This window comes from Euprymna scolopes, chromosome 10 (genome assembly GCF_053919585.1).
Source record: "Euprymna scolopes isolate OS-2025 chromosome 10, ASM5391958v1, whole genome shotgun sequence".
Taxonomy (NCBI): domain Eukaryota; kingdom Metazoa; phylum Mollusca; class Cephalopoda; order Sepiida; family Sepiolidae; genus Euprymna; species Euprymna scolopes.
Window position 1 is genome coordinate 78,702,058 of NC_136491.1, and position 22,607 is coordinate 78,724,664.

The window sequence follows — 22,607 nt, forward strand, 5'->3', positions numbered from 1 at the left end:
GCAGTTTAAAGAAAGTACTTTCGGGTAATGTGTTCTTGGTCATTGCTATTGTTGGTAGAGAAGGTTTCTTTTAATTATTGAAGGAAAACAGGCTTAGTCTTCGCAGCATTGAATGTGACCCTCCATTTTTGTCACCAGTCCACTACAGATTGGAGGCCATCCTCTAGTGTTTCTACGATTTCGTTAGATATGTGTTCATTTATTTTCCCTTCGTGCCTGCTATACAGTGTGGTGTCATCAGCAAATATACCCATCTCAGAAACAATTTTATTAGGGATGTCATTTATGAATATCAAGAATAATAAAGGTCTAAGGATAGACCCTTGAGGTATTCCCGCATTTATATCTTATTGTTTATATGTACGACCATAAAGTAAAACATGGATTTTTCTCTTAAAAAGGATTTAATTACATTATGTATTCTTCCAGTGATACCATATGATCCCATCTTTCTTAAAACATCATCGTGTCATACCCTGTCAACAGCCATAGATATATCAAGGGTAACCGCTCTACCCTCCCCTATTTTGTCCAGTGAATGTTATATATGTTCATAGATTACAGTTAGGATATCTGTTGTGGAACGGGTTTGCATAAATCCATATTGATTGTCGGTCAGGTGTTTAACAGCTGTAAGGTGATGGACTAGAGCTTGATTATTTAAAGACTCAAATATTTTGGCGAAAAGTGGGAGAAGACTAATGAGGCGATAATTGAATGGGTCAGTTCTTTCGCCAGAATTATTGAAAACTAGTACCACAGAAGCGGTTTTCCAGCAGTCAGCAGAGCAAGATTCGTCGAGGTATTTGTTGTAAAGTTTGTAGAGAAATGGATCAACCTCAGCGAAGCATTATTTTAATAGCACAGCCGGGATTAGATTTGGTCCACATGCTTTTGAGGTTTCTAGGTTTTTTATAATAGCATGTACTTGAGGAGGGGTGATTCTCAATTCGTCTAGTCTGGCGTCTGTTCGCAAAGGAAAAACAGGGAGGGAGTTGAGTACTGGGTCCAGTGTGGAGTTTATGCACACGATGTATACGGATGTGAAATATGTTTCAATTATATTTCTCATTCTTATATAATAATCCTTAATTTATAAAGCTCAGTGTAAATACAGAGCATAAAACAAATAACTGACAAAAGTCTATTTTATTATGGTCACCATCTTACATTGTACTCTTTTCATTAAGTTGATATAAACTGTTTTGTGACGCAAATCATCATTTAATTGAATGAATCTATTCTGCCTTTAACTCGTCAGAAGAAATAGCAACTATCAATCCATTAAACGGAAATAAAATGTATTTGGACATGATTGCAAAATCTTAAAATTGGAAAGGATGCTGCAATTATAATTTTTTTTCTTTTATTACGCCATTTGGAATAGTTTTTGCGAATTCAAAATGGTGAAAAATGAAATAAAAGGTAATTGCATGTTACGATGTAATCATTAAGGCAGAATGTTGTGCAATTAATTACAAATGGGTTCAAGGAAGAAAAGTGAGAACGAAGTATTTTTGTAAAAAAGAATCAGGAATTGCTAAGGCCAATATGAACGAAACCTAAACTGAATAAAAACCATGTGTAACTGAATTATTTTTAGAATAGAAAACCAATGTCCTAGAGATAATATGACGTTATGATGAAATAATCAGCGACAGCTATGAAAATTGACCGGCACTTACAGTCTTTGTTATAACGCATAAATAAAATGATGCACACATACATATCCATATGTACATGACGTATATATATATATATATATATATATATATATATATATATATATATATATATATATATATATATATATATATATATATATATATACAAGCATATAAGCACACAAATATAAAATAAATGTATAGGTAAACATATACACATATACATGCGTGCACGCAGTAATGTACGTTCCAACAAAGTCTGCTGGTCTTTAGCTAGCCACCTTGAAGGATAAAAATAATATATATATATATATATATATATATATATATATATATATATATAATATTTATATAATATATATGGATTTATACATGGATATATATATATGCATGTATATATATATATAAATAAATGTATATATGTACATGAAAACATATATATGATATATATATATATGTATATATATATATATATATATATATATATATATATATCAAAGCACTGGAAAAGTGCGTAAAGGAGTTTAGTAATTTTATGAAATAATGTGCTAGAGATTTATTTTAAAGCCATGTATTTCTAAGTTGGCAATATAAAATGTGGTTTTATGTTTGCAGTGAGAGAATAGTTCAGGTTTAGAGTTTATTATATTGCTACTTTAAGGGAAAAGTAAGCTGTAAGTGTCCGCGAATTTCTAGGAATGACAGTGGGCACCTACACCAACCGTAGTTTTATTTTTTGAGAGGGATGTCTTTTAACGAATCTACAATGCTTCCACCGGGTAACGCCGGTCACCGGGTCTTACTTGTTTCATTAGAAAAAATATATTCGAATTGGATATTTTATCGTATCTTACACGAGTGTTTGTGAATGGGGGGAAAAGCAACAATTCAAAAAGATTGTATATGTTCCTCGGAATAACAAGCTGTTGGAAATTTTCCTCTTTCATTCAAAAGTATTAAAGTGAATGTGATTAAATGGAAATCTTTGCAGATCATCAGATTCAGAATTGTTTTACACAATTCAAGAATTAAGCCACAATATAATATTGTTAATGAATATTTAGATATATTTAGATATGGAATGCTCATTTACGATACACACAACCACAAATAACTATATATATATATATATATATTTGTGTGTGTGTGTGTGTGCTTGTGTGTGTATATATATGTATGTATATTATATCTATATTTGTTTGTGTATACATATATATATATAGAGAGAGAGATATATAGATATAGATAGAGAGATAGATAGATAAATCGAAAATTATTGTAAAACACAGATGTTTCATAGCAGTTGACGGGGACAATGTATGCTTGTACAGATCTGCGCGTTGTGTCTCGGCGGTTGTATTTTGAAAGGTTGAAACTGTGCGCTGGCAAGACAATCACTGAAATACAATGCGCGGGCGTATTTTTGTTCTCAAAGCAGACTTTTTTCCCCTCCAACCTTACAACATAGCAAGAAAAGGAAGGAGAGAGAAAAAAGAAAGAAAACAACATACTGAGAATGGTGTTATAATTATAAATGCCAAGCAAGTAAAATATTTTTATTATAAATTTCAAGCATACAAAATATTTGTTTATTTTTATAATATTACGTTGTGATTTTGCTTTCAAACGCAATTGATATTTTTTTAAATTTAATTCAAATTAAATCAACGTTTCGACAATGGAACTCACACCCTTGAAGTTAATCTCGCGTCGCCAACGCACAGTTCCAACATTTGAAAATACAACCACTGAGATACAACGCGCGGATCTTAACAAACAATCTTTTCTTTCTCGAAATTTACAACATGGCAAGAAAAAGAAATGAATAAAAAGAAACAAAAGACCATAGTGAGGATGGAGTTTTGCTCCGAAATATATTTAAATTATAAATTTCAAGCAAGTAAAATATGTGTTTGTTTTCCTAATATTGCCTTACGATTTGGCTCTCAAGCGCACTTGATACCTATTATATATATATATATATATATATATATATATATATATATATATATTCCTCTATATAATATTGGCAAGAAAAATGGAGCTGAAGAGAAAATCGACAAACCGTCTGATTGTGTGATGTGCCTTTGCCATTTATCCATAACCGTCATACTATTGTGCACCTTAATCGATAACGTGTATTCGTACCTAGATTTTAAATGACACCAACTTGGCACTTTCCCCAAAACTTTTTTTTATCATTCCCCAGTTGAATACATTTTTGGCAATACGAACTTGATGAATCCAAAGAATGTATGACTTTATTCCAAGAATCATTCATTTCTTCGGTATTGTAGCAATATAGGCGTCTCTGTTTTTTTCTTAAGTATATACTAAAATTAGTTTCCGATAAGCTCCATACGGTTATTTGTTTAGTCTAAGTCGTACATTATTTGTTCTGTACATTTGTTTTTATATAGCGTTAGTGACTTTCTCCTATAGGTTTTTTTTTAATAATAAATACTTTATCCATTAATATACATTCTTCTCTCTCTATCCCCTTTCGTATGTCTCTCCTCTCTCTCTCTCTCTCTCTCTCTCTCTCTATATATATATATATATATATATATATATATATATATTTATATATATGTTATATATTCGGGATTGTCATAAAGGAGATTTTTTCAAGGAGATTCGTGTACGTGATCGTCTAGTTTCTAATGGGTTTATTTTTGATGTCTTCGTGGATGTGTGTTTGTGTGCATGTATTCTTTTAACATACCTTTATTCATGTGTCGTCGGTTGTTCCTCTGGTTTTCATTGTCTCTTGGAGGGGAGCTGGCCTGTTGGATGAAGAATTCACTCCAAGACGATGAAATGGTTTTATAGTTTTTATTCACCTTCCAAAGGTCGACACAGAATGGAGGTGAACCTTGCTTGTTTGATGATACACGTCAGCGTCCTCCCCAGCCCAGGGGGGGGGACAGCTGAAAAGCCGTCTGTCTTATTCAACACCCGAAAACCCAACTGCCAAGAAAGAATCAGCTAACCTCATCACATGATACCACGTCATCTGGTCAGCTGACCCTTCTTTTGCAAACGTGTCCACTGTCCACGTTATTCACCTCTCTCTCTCTCTCTCTCTCTCTCTCTCTCTCTCTCTCTCTTTCCTTATTCTCTAATAGAGACACACAGAGAGAAAATAGAAAGAGTAAGAAAGCCAGAGAGGGGGGAGAGATGCTCTTTAACATTCCTCCACCCCTTTTTTATCAAAATGTATGGCAAGCCATACATTTTTAATAACTAACTAACTAAAAAAAATAATTATGTCCGAAGTACATCTTTATTTTTTCACTTTCCGGACTCACCCCTTTTCCAAGAAAGATCAGGCACCAGTACTCTTCTACAACACTATCAACCCTTCTGCTGCTTCTCAAAAGTCCCTCCTAGACATTAACTTGCTTCCAAGTTAGACAAAGATACAGCTTTGCAGATATACATCTTGTCTAGGCGGTCGCATTGTTGGATATTTTCCACTGACTCTGCTCTTTATTTGGACCACTTGGCCAAACAAATGGAGACTCCATTTTCGATCACTTTTTCGAAATGGGGCCAGCATATCGCAATTACGACCAGAACGTCGGATGCTCCATGTTGGTGGTAGCTTTATCGCATGGGGACTCGAACCCCAGACCCTCAGATTAAAAGTCTGATGCTCTACCGACCCAACCATCCCACTCGCGTTCTCGACTTTCAGCATAGGCCTAAGTCCCAGTTTTTTTTTCCTTTACTGTAATGCCCTGACGTCTTTCTCTGAGTGGTCCTATTACTGGAGCTTTGTTCTATTCAATCTACTACTTCGGGACTTCACAAAGCTCTTCTACTAACTCCCTTGGTTGGTCTAAGTCAAGATACGCCTTCACACTGATTCACTCGGAGCCTGTTTGAGTTCCTGGAACCCGACAAGATACGGAATCATCACTCCCTAACTAATGCGCCATCGATTTCTAACTAAGTAGTTTTCCCTTTGTGATTTTTCCGCATTCCCAGCAAGTCCCAAGATTCCAACCCAGATATCCCTCACACATTCCTCTAAAAAAATAAAAAAATAATAAGGCTCTATCTTGTCCCTTACGTAATCTGCATCTTTCCCTTTCTTCTATCTCCCCGTGATTAGGCTTGGTACCGACTGTCCAGTCGCTCCGTACCCTGAGGAATTATCGCGACCTCGCACGCCAGACTTTTGTTGGACAAGACTTATTGCCGTTGCTTGGGCCTACGTGGCATCTTCCAACTCACTGGAACCACTAGTATTGTTTTAACAGGGTTCTCATTACTCTAAAATAGTATTTCCCCTGCCAAATTTTCTAATTTGTGACAATACCGTGGCTTATAAAAAAAAAATAAAACAACAGAAAAAACTGCTTTCTACAGCCTAATCGCCTTGTAATTCTCATGAAAAAAAATGCAACTACGCGCTAAACGTCCCTAAAATATAACTAAACCAACCAAATCTATTCCAAAATAATTTAATTTAATAATACCAATTAAATTCACCCAGCATGGTTTTTTTTTTAATTTTGGTACCTTTAATTCACAATATGGTAACATTTTATTTTCCTAAGTACTTGCATACATATTTCATTCATCTTCTCTTGAGCGATTCGTAACATAATGGCCACGTCAGCCATTGCACCCCCTCTGCCCCTTACACCATGTCAGAGGGCATTTCATTTGCTCCCTGAAGTAGTTGATTACAACTAGATCCGCTCACGCTGGACAGAATACATTCCGTTCACTGCTATGTCAGAAAAAACTTTCTTTTTTTTTCCAAAGTCGGTAAGCGCAACCTGCCTTGAAGACACATAGCTTCACGGAAAACATCGGATTTCCACACATGAAGTACTCAAACTTGCTCCATGTTGATTCTACTCGAAATCAACAGAAATCACGATAAAAAAAAATAAAATTCGAATCATTTCCCGAGAATAATGAAATTAATAACTACCCATGTAATTCAACACCTCTCCAAAATTCTAACATGCTTGCCACAGAAATTAAATTCCATTCACGCCCCACTTTTTTCTTTCATTTCTTCATATAGTTTATTTAACCCTATATTTATCCTTTTTTTTTTTTTTTTTTACCTTACTTATGTGGTCAAAACGTCACTCATGTCGAATAGAACATTTATTCTACTTTTCGAAAATTGAAATTAATACCGACTGAACCTTTGACTCTTCCGAAACTTTTTTTTTTTTAAATCATTTATTACACTGTTTAAATCTTATTTCTTTCTCCCTATTTTATTATTACTATTTAATTAATTAAAAACACATTTTTTCTTTTATTAATCCTTCTTTCCATAGACCCCACAAGCAAGATTCCACCTCCCCATTCTGCGAAAAAAAAAATACATGTCACAGAGTAAGAAAATCCTGCACAATACCATTTTAGAACACATCAATTACATAAAAAATAAATTTAAAAATACCAAAAATATCCTATAAGCAATCACAAAGTCCCATCTTAGCAATAACAAAAATCCAAACAACAAAATTTTGTCCACGTCAGCAAGTAGGTCGGCTGCATAGTGCATCATCTTTTACCATTCCACAGAATTCAAAATTAAAGAAAAACCACAGTCGTTTACAAAAAAATACCTAGACATTTACAATTAAAATACAGTCGTTTCTAAAATAAAATAAAACGACTCACTTATAAAGTCTCAGACAACTCGATGGAACTAAAATTGTCCATGTAAGAAAAAAAAAATCCTAAGAAATAAAATCGTTCAATTAGTGAAAAAAGGAAAAAAAAAATCACATTTCAGAACCTATCCATTGTTTTTCATCAAAAGTACATATTGTTTTTCATTAAAAGTTACATTTAGTTCACAATTTAAAAATGACACGAAATATTCATAACACATATTTTTGATTGACATGTTTATCTTTGTGGTAAGGCTCGTTTCTTTTTGGTTTTCTCACTGGCCGTTGTTAAAAATTTACAAAATAAGGTCATTTTTCGTTTTCCCTTCTAATTTTGACATTAAGTGATATTTTTCTTCGTTCATATCGAGCTAATTCCCAATACGATAAATATTTTTTTTTAACTATTTTCCATATATAAAGTTTTACATCTGTGTGTCTGTATGTCTTCCTTTTCTTTCTTCGTGAAAAGGTTGTACGTGTGTATTGCTTTTCTTTTTTTTCTTTTTTTTTTCTTAATTATTTTTCTAATTCGCCTAGTGTTTTAATGGACCCTACGTTGTGTGTGTGTTGATTTCTATTTTTTTTTTTTTACTGTTCTTTCTTTTTCTTTTTTTTTCCATACATTTTATTGTTTTTTCTTGTCCTTTTTTTTTTCTTTTTTTTTTTTAGTCTATTTCTTTTTTCTTGACACTAAATCTCCATGCTTCCACGTTGTATTTTCTTAAACACAGGCTCGATTATCGCATCGGTGATGCGACTTAGTCACGAGCACCAAAACGAATATGTTATATATTCGGGGGGGGGTCCCTTAAAGGAGATTTTTTCAAGGAGATTCGTGTACGTGATCGTCTAGTTTCTAATGGGTTTATTTTTGATGTCTTCGTGGATGTGTGTTTGTGTGCATGTATTCTTTTAACATACCTTTATTCATGTGTCGTCGGTTGTTCCTCTGGTTTTCATTGTCTCTTGGAGGGGAGCTGGCCTGTTGGATGAAGAATTCACTCCAAGACGATGAAATGGTTTTATAGTTTTTATTCACCTTCCAAAGGTCGACACAGAATGGAGGTGAACCTTGCTTGTTTGATGATACACGTCAGCGTCCTCCCCAGCCCAGGGGGGGGACAGCTGAAAAGCCGTCTGTCTTATTCAACACCCGAAAACCCAACTGCCAAGAAAGAATCAGCTAACCTCATCACATGATACCACGTCATCTGGTCAGCTGACCCTTCTTTTGCAAACGTGTCCACTGTCCACGTTATTCACCTCTCTCTCTCTCTCTCTCTCTCTCTCTCTCTCTCTCTTTCCTTATTCTCTAATAGAGACACACAGAGAGAAAATAGAAAGAGTAAGAAAGCCAGAGAGGGGGGAGAGATGCTCTTTAACATATATATATATATATATATATATGAGCGCGTGTATAGTGTATGCGCACACACAGACACACACAATCACCCACATATTCATATATATATATATATATATATATATATATATATATATATATATATATATATATACGTACATAAATATACACACATACACATATAAATATATGTGTGAATGTGTGTGTATAATATAACGTACGCTTCATATTTGTGTTTTCCCTTGCTTACAGTGTTATAAAAGGCAATGTTTCTATTCCTCATAGAGTCTTAAAAAATGTAGATATTTCTAAGATTTGTGCTTTAGAGTATCACCTAATTTAATCCAAACGCGTGGCACTGAACTGTTTAGCAATTCATTTACTTGAGAATCTGTGATACAGTGTAACACTCCGTTAATAACAATAATTATATGTATGTATCAATTCATTGTCGTTTCTGTTTTTTTGCGATAAGGATTTTTTATTCGTGTCATTTGGATTCTTTGGACTAATGTTCTCATCTTTAGTGCAATTTTCACAACATCCTGGTCGATACAATCTCCGACATTATTCGGGTGTATCTTTCTGAATACGAGAATGTTTCTACCGGACTCAAGAATTTGGACGGAATTGCGAACGGAACCCTTTATAAACTCTCCGGGTATAGCATGTTCGCGTTCTGTCATTCATGGCTGGATAGATGTCTTAAGTAATTCGCAGTTGTATTTTTCGGTCGTCCACACTAAGAGTTGAACTTTTTACCTTCAGAATATCACTTTTACAATTGATTTTTCCTTGTACTCTAAACACAGCGCAATGGGTCCTTGTGTTCGAAATTCCGTGCAAACTTCCGAGTTCGACAAATATATTTCTAGCTTCGATTAGATATATGTGTCAGGAGTGAGAAATTACATTAATCGGAACTTGACACTCAAGGTGAAAACAGTCATTCGAAACATCCAAATGATACCTATAATTTTTTTTTTAATTTATTCAGTCGCCATTAACCGAGACTAAAAGATAAGCGCAACGCAACCGCCCCACTGTCTCGAATACAAAATATGAAAAAAATGGAAAATGATTTGTGTATAGTTACCGTAAGTTAAAAAAAAAAAATAGCACTTATAGAATTTCATCACTGTATATAAAATTGGAAATATTGGAAAACCATTATATTGAACGTATTCGTTATGGAATGAAGTTCTCCGAAAAAAAATCACTAGATTTGAAAGCGGTGTCATAACAATTTGTTTTTTCGCTGTAAAGAGAAGGTAACTACTTTATCAAAATAAGTATAATTTTTTGTAGAGAACTTTATTCAATAACGGCTAAGTGCAATATAACTTTTATGCGACAGTTTACTATTTAATGTCTTAATTAACTTGTAAAAGGAATATTTCGTCAATATTTTATAGAGAGAGGGAGAGAGAGAGAGAGAGGGGAAATAAAGAGAAAGTTAGAGAGGAACAGTACGCCGTGTTTGTTTGTTTGTTTGTTTTGTATAACGGCTAGCGAAAAACCAACCGCCTCAATCTCTGTAATAAAAAAGTATAAAAAAGACAAAAGTTAAAGTTGGATGTGAGAACGAATAAAAAGAATATTTCGTCAACTTATATATTATATGGAAAAATGCGCGCATGAAAAGTAATATTCTTAAGATTTTATTAAACCTGGAAAAGTAAAGGACAAAAAATTCAACCAGGAAAAGTAAAGAACAAGATATTCTAGTAAAGTAAAAAATAAGATTTTTTTAGACTTAAAATATTGCAGCTAAATATTAATAATTTTATTATATCATAATTAGTATCATTTAATTCATTTTTATGTAAATTAGAAAATTATTAATTCCATCTACTAACTAACTAACTAATGAATTAATTTTATTCAAACAATTTTCACTACATAAATATATGCAAATAATAGGGGGGAAATAAGTTCAATCCAGCTACTGACACACTTTCTAACTCAAGAATAAACAACAACATATGCAAATAATAAATAAAATATTTATCAATATTCAAATTTTATTTTTAGCTGCAATATTTTAAGTCTAAAAAATTCTTATTTTTTACTTTACTAGAATATCTTGTTCTTTACTTTTCCAGGTTGAATTTCTTGTCCTTTACTTTTCCAGGTTTAATAAAATCTTAAGAATATTACTTTTCATGCGCGCATTTTTCCATATAATCCATGATTTTTCCAGGCATTGCTATTGTATTAATATATAAATTTATAATATTTATTAATGATTGCCAAAAAAAATTAGCTCTCAAACATACATTTATGCAATATTTATCATTCAATCACAGTAGTTCCGAGCCAGGGTCTCTACCGAGACTGCGGTTCATGAATTCGTGATCTGTATAGAGCGTAAACTAACAAAAAAGAAGATGGCACTCGGTGTCTTTTTAGATATCATTGGAGCTTTTGACAACATACCCTTCAGTAGTATGTTCAAGTCGGTACGAGAACTCAATGTGCCGATGGATTGAGTATATGGTGAGGCAGAGAACAGTTCAAGTAGAACTATTTAGGGCAACTGTTAAAATGAAACCCCCAAAGTGGGATTTTATCACCTTTACTATGGAACTGTATGCTGAATCCTCTTTTAAAGGAGTTTAAAAATAGGAATATTTATGCCCAGGCTGATGCTGATGACATCGCAGTGCTGGTCGCGGGTTCAAAAGCATCATTGGTCAGACGCATTGCAAAAATGGCATTAAATATTCCTAATAAATGGTCTAATCGAAATGAATTATAATTCAGTAGCCGTAAAACAGAAATGGTCTTGTTTACATATAAAAGGAATTGCCAACTTGGTGACCTTTTTCTGAGTGGACAAAAATTGAAACTTTCGCAGGAGGCAAGGCTGTTAGGGGTAATCCTGGACAGTAAGCTAACCAGGAAAAGCCACATAGAAAATATTTCCTCCAAGGCGACTGCAGGCCTTATGCAATGCAAACAAATTGTGGGGAACACCTGGGCAGTTAACCCGCATGTAATGAGGTGGATATACATTGATATGGTATGTCCCATTTTGTCGTATGCATGTTTCCTGGATCCGCGGGACAGAGAAACTGTACTTGAGGAAGAAACTCCAGAAGGTACAAAGACTTGCTTGTTTAATGACTACTTCAGCATATCCGAGCACACCTACTGGAGCATTGGAGATGCTGTTGAATATCCCTCCGATTAAAGAATTCCTGAAGGCAAAAGCGATACGTGGATCCTATAGAATAGATCTCATGGGTCTGTGGTGGTCAAGATTTGTTGGGACTACTGGAAAAACAAAGAGTCACGTGGATTTGTGTAATGAGGCTAGGAAGGAACTACCGCTGTTGCATGTGGCGGGTGACCTTATGACTAAAACCAGATCATGTGAAAAGCATTTCACATGTATGGTTTATGACAGAACAGGCGCAAGAGATTACGAAAAAGAGCTGGAAAGCAACGTAATCAAATGCTATACTGATGGATCTAAAATGAATGATAGGATTGGTGCGAGTGTTTATATAGAATACTCAAACCACCTCACCTGTCAAAAATCTTATCTTGGTAAACTGAGGACGGTCTTCCAGGCAGAAGTCTTCACCATACAGGTATCATCGGATACAACACCAAACACTAGTCATGAGCTGGCACCATTGGATGTGGTACCAAACACCACCCCCGCCTTCACCGAAGAGCAGGATCTCAGACCTAAGTCTGACAAGTCAGCTCTAACATTCGGTAGACATCACGACAAAAACCGATGAAGAAGGATAGATAGCGCATGTTTAAGGCTTTTGAATCTGAGGTGCTGATCATGGAAGAGGTTCAGCAACAGGAAATAGTTATCCTTTCAGATAGTCAGGCAGCTATTAAAGCATTGGAGAATAGTACGGTAAGATCCCAAACCGTACTGTGCTGCATTGAAAATCTAAACCATCTAGGAAAAGAAAACCGTATATCTATTTCATAAGGAGAGTTAAAAAAATAGTTATTAAAAAAAGTTCGGTTTTTTAATTATAAAAAAAACGATACACGGGATTGAACCTAAAATCTTTCCACTAACCCCCGGTACTCTAACTGTTACACTAACATGTACTATTGGCAAAATCGCAGTAAAAAATATTTATATAAAAAAAAATTATGCAAAATAAAAAAAGCGTTAGACACTTATGTATGTGCTTACTATCCTGTTTGTGAACCCACATATTTTGTTGTAACTTTTTTTTCTACTGAACTAATTTTCGAAATTTTTTTTCAAAATGTAGCTAATGAGGTGTTCTATCCAACTATATAACCTGTTTGAAATTTGGTTGCGAACAGAATTAGTGGTGGGGGTTTGAATGTGTCTCGATTCATTCAATTTCGGACTTAAGCATATATTCAACCACTACCGTGGTTGAATGATAGAGAGAGAGAGAGAGAGAGAGAGAGAGAGAGAGAGAGAAAGAGAGAGAATTTGACAAAGAAACATTACTTCCTGTTTATTTTGTTTTTAAGGCGGCTCGCTAAAAATCAAACGCGTCAGTCTCTATAATAAAATAAAAACAATAAAAAAGACAAAAGTTTTGGTTGCATATGAAATCGAATAAAAGAAATATCTCGTCAATGTAATTTTAAAGAAAGAGGATAGCGATGAATGGAATAATGCGAGTAGTTTTTAGAGATAGATAGTGTGAGGGAGGGAGGGAGGGGGATAAATGCAAACTAAACTGTAACCAATCGGTAAGTTTTTTAATGGCGGATTTGTTAAAATATATGAGAGCTGCAAAAACGTAAAAAATCTCCGTGCAATGTTGGTCTCTAATGTGTATATGAGTGTAACTATATGGCGTAACGCTTGTCTTGCAGTCGTCATGTTGTTAAACACGTCTGCGTTCGTTTTTTTGTGGAAGGTTTTAATTGCGCAAAGTCAATAAAAATAGGTTAACTATGCGAAGGGAGAAAACATTATTTTCTGAAACTCCGAATTAGAAGGAAATATATGACTATGGGTTTATGATGCAGTCAGGAAGGGTATAGGGGTAATCCACTGTGTGAAATTTTACGCGGTGAGAAATGGGGACAGTGAAAGCAGTTATGAATTAGAGGGAAAATAGGAACCACTTCAGCTAATAATAATAATGCAAACATCATGATGTTACTCACAGGGGTTTATTATAACGAATAAATGTGTCAGAAAACTCGTTCTATAGTTGCATAAAACAGTGGCTAATAATTTAGACATAATCAATTCCTATGTGGCATCTTTTGTTGTGAACCTGTGGTATTCTTGTCAAGATGGGAAAAACTGCGACGTTTCTTATGTTATATATATATATATATATATATATATATATATATATATATATATATATATATATATATATATATATATCAGTTAACATTAAATGTCATATGTCATTTATAATAGTGAATTACTATACATATCCAAACCTGCCCCCATTATAAGATTTTTAAAATTTAACAATTTATAAAATCGATTCAGAAATTTCTACCACTATAATAAGTTCCTACGATTGTTGTGTTTTATAATATTTTCATAAAATTGTTTTTTCTTCAGTATTGTTGAATTTAGACGAAAACTCTTTCCCAGCGCAATGTTGACCAATACCATTTATACGATATTCAGAACTCGCGAGATTTACCCAACATTTTTTGATATTATAAGAAAATAATTGATTACTTAATATATATTATATGTAGATTGAATGACTGTTCATTAATATTAGATTTTATGAAGACAGTGAATGATATAACTTTAAGAGAAACATGGCATTTTCCAATCAAATAATGCCCAAGGTAATGTTTATATATCTAACATCTACAAATATTTAACGTTTGCCGGAAGCATCTTCAAACTTATAGCTTTCAAATTCATTTAAGACAAGATTAATTTGTAGTGAGTCACAAAATCGGTAATCATAGGAATAGTACATAGAACATGGTGGGAATCAGGACCTTTCCTTATTGTAGAACTTCCAGTTTTCTACAAAATCATATCCTGGAAATTAGTGGTCAGTTGTTTGTTGGTCAATTTATAATATGCGTTCCACTGTAATTTAAACTAATGCCTCTTGATTCTTTTGAAAATAAGTGAAAAATGTAACGCATATGAAACCTTAATTATTTGTAGAGTAGAAAAACAACGAAGCTATGTAAGTTTCAGCTAAGTTTGCACAATTATCATTAAAATATACGAACCTATGAAAATATAAAACAAAAATGAAAAATATTTATTATTTAATCAGAAATTAATTATTTAATGCTTATCCTCGAGTAATAAGTGGTGATGCCTATGTAAAAAAAAAAGAATTCATTATTGAGATGAGTATTATTTATTAAGTTATTATATTGCAGACAATTATCCTCATCTTTCTTAGTTGCTGCTTCACGACGTTTCGGCCAAATATTCCCCTGGCCTTCGTCAGGTGGTAACCGCAACAGGATAGGAAACCCGAATCTCCAAACTGCATTCTCTACAATTACTGCCATCCATAGTTATTGTCGTCTCACTGCGTTTTGGGAAATAATGAATTCCAATTAAATAATATATATATATTCGGTACGGACCCGACCATGGAGGATCAGATAATAGATAAACGTGGATTTAGAAAACCAAAAAAAAATTAACTTGATCGCCCTTTCGGGGCCCCTGGTGAGGTGGATAGAGACGTTGAATCGGTTTCAGGTGAGAATTGTCTGAAGATAGTGGCTTCAATCCTATTCAAATCAGGACAGAGGCTTACTTGGCCAAAACGTGGTGAGCAACAAAAAATATGGATGGCAGTAATTGCGGAGATTGCACTTAGGAGATTCGACATTCCTATCCCGTCGCGGTTGCCACCTGATGAAGGCCAGAGAAAGAGTTGATCGATACGTCGTGAAACAACAACTAAGAAAGATGATAATAATAGTCTGCAAAAAATAAAGTAAAAATGAACAAAATCAGGAAATATTTTGGAATTTCGATATTAGTGTTAAAAATTAAGATTTTGTGGATTTTAGACATGTTATTCTCATCCAAAATTAATAAATTTACAAATATAATGTGGAATGTTTCGCCGGTGAAAATGTAAATGTTTGGGAACATTTTAAATATTTGAAATAAATAAAAGCTTCGTAAATGTAAACATAAGGATCAAGATACGAATAATCGCACAACTCTGCAACACGTACAGTTTAGCTAATTTTTATCTTCGTGTATTTAACCGACCTTAACCCCGTTTTATAATCTAATTCTCAACTAGATTACAGTGTTTACAAATATTGGGTTGACAAAAAAAATTCTAGCGGAATTTTTAATTTTGATGTGAATGATATTTAAAAAAAAAATCGTGGCGGAGTGGATAGAGATGCAGAATATCAATGATCCAAGGTGAATATTGTCTGAAGATAGCGGTGTCAATCGCACGCAAAGCCGATCAGAGGACTATATGGCCAAGCCAAGGTGAAACAACAACTATGAAAAACAGTAATTGGTGTGGATGCAGTTTGGAGATTCGACATTCTTATTCAGTTGCGGTTAACCACCTGACGAAGGCCGGAGGAATAATTGGTCGAAACATCGTGAAACAAGAACTAGAAGATGGGCGTTATAGTCCTCAAATAATAAAATAAATGTATGCATATTATATTATCATAATTTGTTTCGAATCTTTTATAAAATTTATTTTTAATTTTTGCAGAGAATTTTATTCCGTATTTTTATTATGTTGTATATGAGGTGATTATTTGCATGCTTTCACTTGAAAATAACATTCGAAGTCAAATGTTTAATGAAATGAAATAATATTACGATGTATCAGCGGTTATATTTTAAAATAAGGTAAAGTTATACTAAATAACGTGTGGTGTATGCGTTCTCTGAAATGAGCATTTTTATTTATATGTATACGAAGTGCCTTAAATAAGTTTTGTGGCGTTTTTGTAGAGACACATAAAATTATTGTGAACTCTTGGAAATTCAGCATGTTATTCCTATGTATCTGATATTATGACTGACCAATTGTTAAGATTTCAGGTTATAATGAACAGCTACAGCAGGAATCGGAATACGCCTTACTAAAGCCTTATTATCACAGCTGATGAATTTCAAAAGTATTATCTGGTCATAAAGAGCACTATAGAAAAACGATATGCACCAAACTCTGTTGCAAATTTTTAAAAGATGTCAAGGAAACGTAGGGGATTCTGTTTTTGAATGATCTTCCATAAATCAAGCATAAGGTTTTGAATGGCATAATAGATTCTAGCTAGGTAGCGATTCTATGAGGAATGGTTAGACGTGTGGGAGGGTTAAGGAAGTCAGATCACCAAAGTTGATTGGTCAAATAAAGTATTTCATAGCTAAATATCATAGTGTGCCTATTTGGACAACTAATTCACAGTTTGATGTTACTGTGAGAACTGCATACACAAGTATTCACGAGGAGCTGAAGATGCTAACTATTTTCGCGAATACACTAGCCTCCAAACCATCCTTGTCACAAACAATTTTACCAATATGGGCGGCAATGCATTCTCTCACTCTACTGATAGTCTATACTTCGCCCCCTCTTACTTTTAGTTATTTCTTGAGCTCGAGGACAAGATTAGAGGTTGTCGTTATGAGATAATTGAGAAGCTGTTACAACATTACTATATACATGAACGAATAGAGGATGTTTAGAATGTAACATACAAGCAAGTGTAAGAATTTTTTCTAGCACAATAAAAAGATTAAGCATTCCCCGAGCAACTTTTAAACATCAATGTATTTGCTCCGATTTATATTTCTTGTAAAGGTTTGTCTGAATTCTTAAAATGTTGAAATATTTAATATGCGTTTCTATTGTTAAACGTTATTTTATAATTTACGGAGGAGAAAATGTTTGTTGAAGGAATGTTAGGTTTTCCCATTAATCTAAATTTTATCTAAAGACTGAAGAACGTTTTCCAAGAATGCAGCCATTTGCGTTGGACATATGTGCGTTCTTATTGCCCATATATCAAGAATAGAGTAGTCTCTTATCAGCAAACATGTCCCCCTCAGACACAATTGAGTAAAAGGGTTCATTTATGTAAACTAGGAATAACCAAAGCCCAAGAAGCTACACATAGGACGCATTATCCCTTCGGAGACAACCTGGTCTTTCGTTTAGCTAAAAAAAACTGAATATGCTAAATATTTCTTATTTATACCAGTATGGAATACTGCTAATTGTATTAGCGTTCATAGAATTTAGCGATGCTTGAGAAAAAGCTGAGTGGTGATAATTTGGAGTCTCAGTTATATCCCCAAAATGCATGAAGATTCTTAAAACGGTTATATTTATATCGCTATATTTAAAAAAGACTTTAGCAAGGCATTTGTTGAAGACTTTCAAACGGGCAAATGTTAGGCAATAAGTTCCTTCATTTATTACCATAGCAGATTTTAAATGAGACTCACATTTTTTCTAGAGTTGTCTATTTTTATACAATCCCGAACACAGGAAGGGGTTATAACCATATCAGTTCTGCCTGCCATTGGAAAATACTGAGAAAATAGTTGGTGTCCTAAGGCGTAGTCCCTGGCATACACTTATAAAATCTTATCAGCTGCCATGCCAATAACATTATCGATGTTAGATAGCTGATTAATTCAAGAAGTTGCCATTTTAACTAATTAGTAACACAATATCTTAAGCCTACTAGTAATCAAGATTTAATAATGTATATAGTAAATACATTTTCTGAGTATCAGAGTATACCCCCTCTTTGAAATTACTATTATCTGCTTTCAATAATTTATTGACGCAAATACTGTTTAACTATTTTACTCGACTCATAGTTGTTGAACTGGAGGTATGTTTACTTCCTACCATTAATAGCTGTATCTATATATGTGTAAACGATTTATATAATATTTTAGGTGAACATATGTTACTATGTATGATTTAGTCTATTGACTTACTTAATTCTTCTATTGATCAGCAGAAACGGAAAACGTTTTACTCTATGGCAATTCACTTATGTTATTCTGTGTTCCTTCCAAGCGGCTCACTTTAAGTAACTGTTCTTGTGTTTAATATGGAATGCTTATTATAATATCCAACATTATCAGTGATTGATCAGTGAGTCCGAGTTTACTGCGGGAATTCGAACACAAACTGCGAGAAGTGTAATCACCAATATTTCGAGAAGTGAGCAGTGCTGAACCTAATGATTTACGAAGCGGTTGGGAAAGTGACATCTTCAAAGGAGAATATGAAAAGGATAATCCATGTTTAATATAAGCAACAGTTTAAAATTAGCTCAGGAAAAAAATCTTAGTTTCCTGAATGAAAATTAATATAATGTATTTTCAAATTGGATTTAAGGAAAAGACTGCATCAATACTATTAAACGTATCGTAGCAAGGATCAATTCTGGAACGAAGAAGAAGGTAAGGAAACTACAAGTAATTAATGCTATGTTGTATAATTTATTAAAATCATATGTAAAAGTGAATATCTATTTCAAAAACATTGTCCAGACAAAGAACCCGGTTTTCAAATAGCTACTTCGTGCATATGTTTGGTAAAGTTCTTACTGCAGAGTAGGAAGTATATACTTGTGACAGAGCGATTAGTAGAAATCTAGATAGACATTTATGCTGATGACACTACCGTCTATGGTAGCACATCTAAGACCTTAAACGACAAAGTTCACATCGATTCTCTCTCCTCTGATCTTGAGCCCGTGGTACAATGGGGAAAGGGGTGGCGAGTTACTTGTAATGCATCTAAGACCAAGCTTTTATCTTTATATCATCAACGTTCTGATCCCCATCTGACATCAATTGAAACGTATGTATCTCGTCTTAGGGAGGCCTCATATTGTGACAAGCTTCTGGGCTAGACCATTACTCCTGATCTGAAATGGAGCATGTACATTCAATCCGTTTCCAAGGCAGCTAGAAAGATGGTGGTATCCTTCCATCGATCCAGTAGATATCTCACTGCTGATGCAATTCTTTATCTATATAAGAGCCAGGTACGTCCAAGGATGGATTACTGTCGCCACATCTGGGAAGGAGCTCTAGAAAGGACTTGTTCCGTCTTGATAGAGTTCAAAATAGACTTCGAAGCCTCGTAGGAGATTTCCTATTCTCTTCCCTGCAACCTCTATCTCACAGAAGATATGTTGCAAGTTTGTCTCTACTTCATCCATATTTTCATGGCAAATGCTCGATTGAGTTTAAATCCATGGTCCCCTCTCGCACAAACTTTCGCAAGAAACACTCCTCTTGATGAAACAACAATAAATAATTTACCACACTCTATATCTGTGCCTTGACCTAAACGTAGATACCATGAACAAAGCTTCTTTCTTAGAACAGCACGCCTGTGGAACTGTCTTCCGTTTTCATGCTTTCTAGCTGATTAAAAGTTCTTGATGATCCGTTCTACTTAAGATTACAAATTTAACGAATTTCATTTACTAACGATTACTATATTGTCCAATTGCATACCTTACACACTTATCCCTTATCCTCGAGTGATCTCTGAACCTTGATAAATGGCGATTCCTATGTAAAAAATATTGGTAGAGTATCTGGGAGGTTTAGTAGGAGTAAATATTTTACATCAGAGAATTTAGTACGACGTCTTTGGATATCTGTGACCCCGAGCCTTAAACCAGGATTCAAATTGGTTATATTTTTGGTGGGGTTTAACACATTATGTTTTTGTATGTAATGGCATTTCAATCTTTGTGATAAAATAATGAATTCGAAAAAGTTGGCGTCTGTTTAACGTGATTTTTGCTCAGAAAATTAAGGCATAAATAGAGGTATCAAACAAAAGTTAAATAAAGAGAATTGCAGAATCTTTTTCCATGCATACTATGGCAGTACAATTACTCCGATATTATTCAACTGTTTTTATTACGTGCGCATTTAGCACTCCCTAAGGGTCCGAATGTGTACTTGCAGTTGAAAATTGAAACTATTGCAGCTTTTAAACCGGTACTTTCAACATGTCAAATCAAAAGCGGCTATGACTAGTTATGTAAAACGGTGTGCGTGAAACAAAGTCACAAAACTTGTACCTACATTGTCTACACAGTAATGACTTGGGTTTATTGGTATAGTACGGATTCGACGCCAATTACTAGATGCATTTTAAATGTCCTTGTACTATTAACATTGCAGCTGGCTAATAGTTAGAAAAAGATGCAACGCTGGACGATAGTTAACTTGTCTACTCCTTAATCAATTGGACATTTGCAAACCGAGTGCTTTTTGTTTGAGTCCTTAACACAAGATAGGTGTCCATCTTGAATTATGTAAGCTTCGCTCCAAAATCATTTTATTGCCACAACGTTTAAGGAAAGGAAAAGGAATATTGGGCAGAAAATGTGAATGATTTTGTCCTTTTAAGAAAATATTTGCATATTAACGTTTTTTCAAAAATGTTGGTTTATAGAAAGTTTGTTTTACATAATTAAATCATTAAATATTTAACAGTTGTTTTTCAATTATTAGAAAAAACATTCTGATTAGCACTATATATTTATACCCGAAACGCGTCTGTTTATTTCGTATGAACTTTGAAACGTCACACTCACGCCAGTAATTCATTTTATTTTCGTAATAAAAATCCCTCTAAAATCGTGTCATATATACATTTGAGTCTATCGCGGAGTCAACTATTTTCCTTTCAGATGCGATATATTTTAGTTAAAACGAACACCTTTAACATATAATATTTATTTCATTTGTTATGAGAGAATTCTCGCAATAAATTTCTGATCTTTGTGAATTGGCTTAGAATTATCCTATACACGAATATATTAAGAGCTTTGACATTTTGATTGGCCTCGACATAAAATAGTGTCGCTCCGCTCGTGACTATAAATCATTTGTGTTTACAAACATCATAAGTCAAGCCCAATAAAATCAATTTCTATCACTGTAAATTTGTTTACCTGACGAACATATATCATACTTTGGTATTCTGTCTGACTGTTTGGTTTGGGTTTCCGTAACCTCAACTCTCACATTACTGCCACACATTCTAAGGCTTGTCCGTGAAAGCTCATAATGAAACTCCAAAGATCACAGTACATCGGGTGTCGTTTAACTTGGGTATTGTTTGACTTGAGGTTAAACCATGTCAATTAAAAACGTTAACAAATTCCGCTAATATAAAGATATATTGCGACAAAATTTATATATCGCAAAACGATTCAAAAGGAACGAATTTTCTGAGATGTCATTTTAATGCACAATAAACCAAATTAGGTAAATACGTTTTTCCACCTCTTGTTGAAACTGTAAGAACTTTTTTTTACACGGGGATCACCACTTATCAAGGCCCAGAGGTTGCTTGGGCGTAAGGGTTAATGGGTATACATTAGTCAATGTGATTATAGCGTAGTAAACATAAGTAGTGGGAATTTTGTAAATTGGAGTACTTAAGGGTGCGGTTCGTCAAGAGCTTTTTACCTTAGACTTGTAGACAATCAGATTGTGGTCAACTGGAAAGCAGACAATCGGAAGAAATCCTTGCGTTCCTTTTGTCTTTATATAAAACCTTTGACAACGACATATTTCTAAAGAACTTTTTTTTACACGGGGATCACCACTTATCAAGGCCCAGAGGTCGCTTGGGCGTAAGGGTTAATGGGTATACATTAGTCAATGTGATTATAGCGTAGTAAACATAAGTAGTGGGAATTTTGTAAATTGGAGTACTTAAGGGTGCGGTTCGTCAAGAGCTTTTTACCTTAGACTTGTAGACAATCAGATTGTGGTCAACTGGAAAGCAGACAATCGGAAGAAAGTCCTTGCGTTCCTTTTGTCTTTATATAAAACCTTTGACAACGACATATTTCTAAAGATGAAAAAACACATTAAAACTGTCCCTAGACTTGGAAACAGTAGAGAGATGTGTCAGAGCTATCATCATCAAAGTTTAGCTGAGCGTA